General features: G+C 34.7%; 1 long non-coding RNA gene across 1 annotated transcript; it reads left to right on the top strand.

Annotated features, from left to right (window-relative positions):
• The first annotated feature begins 573 nt into the window (after positions 1-573).
• LOC121993739 lies at positions 574-2227 on the top strand. The gene is made up of 5 exons (XR_006115388.1): positions 574-603; positions 696-756; positions 848-897; positions 1974-2038; positions 2116-2227. It is a non-coding gene; the product is annotated as an uncharacterized LOC121993739 (long non-coding RNA).
• The last annotated feature ends 315 nt before the right edge of the window (positions 2228-2542 follow it).

Here is a 2542-nt window from a genome sequence, read left to right as displayed (position 1 = left end):
ATTTTTTTTTAAACTTCTTTCTCTTGGTAAAAATACCAAACGAACTCCAAAAATTCCATAAAAATACTCTAAAAATTTCTAAAAATCTCTAGAATTTTTCTAAAACATTTCTAGATTTTAATAAGGTCTTTTAGAACTCTAAACCATGAAATTTGGGGTGTTACAGAAGTGTTGTCTCATATGCCTTGAATCGACAGATAAGCTTCGATGATTTGACCAAGCCCTTGGATGAGGAGAGCATAAAAGTCACTATGATTGATTTTTTGAATGCTCTTCATGAGGTTGGACCAGCTTTTGGTGCATCAATGGATGATCTTGAACGACGCAGGTATGTTCAAGTTTGACATTGTCTCGGTTGAAGCTGATTCCACATCCTTGAAAGCAATTCTACTTGGGGGTGTTCAGGAGGGCCTACAGATTTTTGTGCTCTGAATTTTCTTAATGTTACATAATGTGGCATTATCTTTAATGTGCAAATGGCTTTCAGGCTTAATGGGATTATCAATTGTGGTGAGAGGCACAAACACATCCATGAGAGAGCCCTGCTTCTTGTGCAGCAAATCAAAGACAATTAGAGCCCACTTGTTACATACCTTCTGGAAGGTCCAACTGGCAGGTAAATTTACAACCAGCTTTCTAATTGATTAATCTGACTTTTCTGCCGATTCAATCTGCTATTTATTCTTTTATGTCAGTGGCAAAACTTCAATGGCAGCTACAATTGGTATAGAGAGTGATTTCCCATATGTCAAGATGGTAAGTTGTGATATTATTGATGAAATAAAAATACTTACGTCAGTACCATCATGTTAAATGATTAAATCCTCTCATTATTAGATATATGCAGAAAGCATGATTGGTCTCGGTGAAGCAACTAAATGTGCACAAATTGTCAAGGTGAGTTGAATGCTAGAACAATTTTAGTAAAAGTTCTCAATTTATTAAATTGTAAATGAAAAAGCATTTTAAGTATTTATCCTACTAATTTTGTCCATGCATTAGTAATATCCTACTAATTTTGTCCATGCATTGTTTCTATCTGGGTTGCAAGATGAGTTACTTCCCCCTTTGCAAATGCAGATGCTGCACTCTAAAGCTATTATTGAAAATGAAATCCAAGAAACAACTTGGAAATTACCCTGTAATAAATTCCATGAGATATCCAAGAATTGTAGTTGAGATAATTGCCCAAGACTGAAAGGGATTGACCCACTTAACTTATTGCCATGAATGTTAAAGTTCCATAACTGAAATCCTTGTGGACATTTAGACAAACCATCAAGTAGATTTGCTAGTTCTCTACCAATATTATTCAAAGACAAATCAAGAGTTTCCAATTTGCATAGATCACCCAAACTCAATGGTATTTGCCCCATCAAGTTATTCATTGATGCATCAAAATACCTTAAGTTGTGATGATTACCCATGTTTTATGGTATTTGACCAGAAATATTATTATCAGATAGTAATAACTCCTCCAAATAGATGAGATTGTACTCCCAAGTCTAACTCTCCTTAGTAGTTCTATCTGTTTCTTGCATAATTCTTAATCCAACTTTGCATTCATTATCAAATGCTGCAAGACATTGCTTCCTGATGCATAATTTAATAGTTAACTTAGATTTGCATGTAGATTTGAGAACAATTTTTTGAAAGAAATAAAGACAAGCTATTGTTTCATGTCATCTTTCTTTGTTTCCTGGTATATCTTCTGACTATGCTATAACAATTAGTTGCTGATTTGTATTCTGAATCAGTCTGAGTCTCTAGGCTAATAACAACTGGCATTCTGGGGCCATCTCAACTCTCTGTGGTAGTTGTGCTATTGAGACGAAAGAAAACAATTTAAAAGTAATGCTAATAAAGTTTGTTTGAAATTATATCATATTCATATATATTATTTGTGATATCTTCAACGCATCTACCAAAATTCTTTAAGAAATAGCTTACGTTTGCCTTATTGTAATTTGCAGGCATGCAGTAGTGATGAAGATGGTTTGCTTGGTTTTGACGTACATAGTGATGGCCATGGCCAAAGGTGCTGCCTAAACTCATGATTTTTGTTTTGACGCCATTAATTCCACCCAATTCAACGGATATGGTGTTTTATTGCAGGCAACTAACTGTTCTAGCAAGAGATGAGCGAATGGAGATCACCTCAAGCATGAATGGTGCTCCTCTGTTCCCTCCAAAGAAGAAATATTTTTCTTGTATCGAAATGAATGGTTTTCTGCCATTAATAGTAATTATGTCAATCTTCATTTCTTGCTCTATGTATAGTTGCCTTGATGTATCCTTACTATCTTGATTATATTTGGTTTGTCAGGTTATTGCGTCTCAAGACTAGCTCGAGGTGACAAAATATGCTGGATTAGTCTGTGCTCAGGCCCATCAAGAAATCCTACAAGTTGAAGATTGTGATGGGACTTGGGTTGACAATAATTAAGTGCAATCCTACATGGCATGAACCACCATCACAAGTTTCTAGTATTTTAGCTATTGTTAATTAGTTGTAAATGGAGTTTATTTGTTTATTTGTTTA

The sequence above is a fragment of the Zingiber officinale genome, chromosome 6A, assembly GCF_018446385.1.
Source record: "Zingiber officinale cultivar Zhangliang chromosome 6A, Zo_v1.1, whole genome shotgun sequence".
Lineage (NCBI taxonomy): Eukaryota > Viridiplantae > Streptophyta > Magnoliopsida > Zingiberales > Zingiberaceae > Zingiber > Zingiber officinale.
Note: the sequence above shows the minus strand (reverse complement) of the source record. Positions and strands in the feature narration are given on the sequence as shown.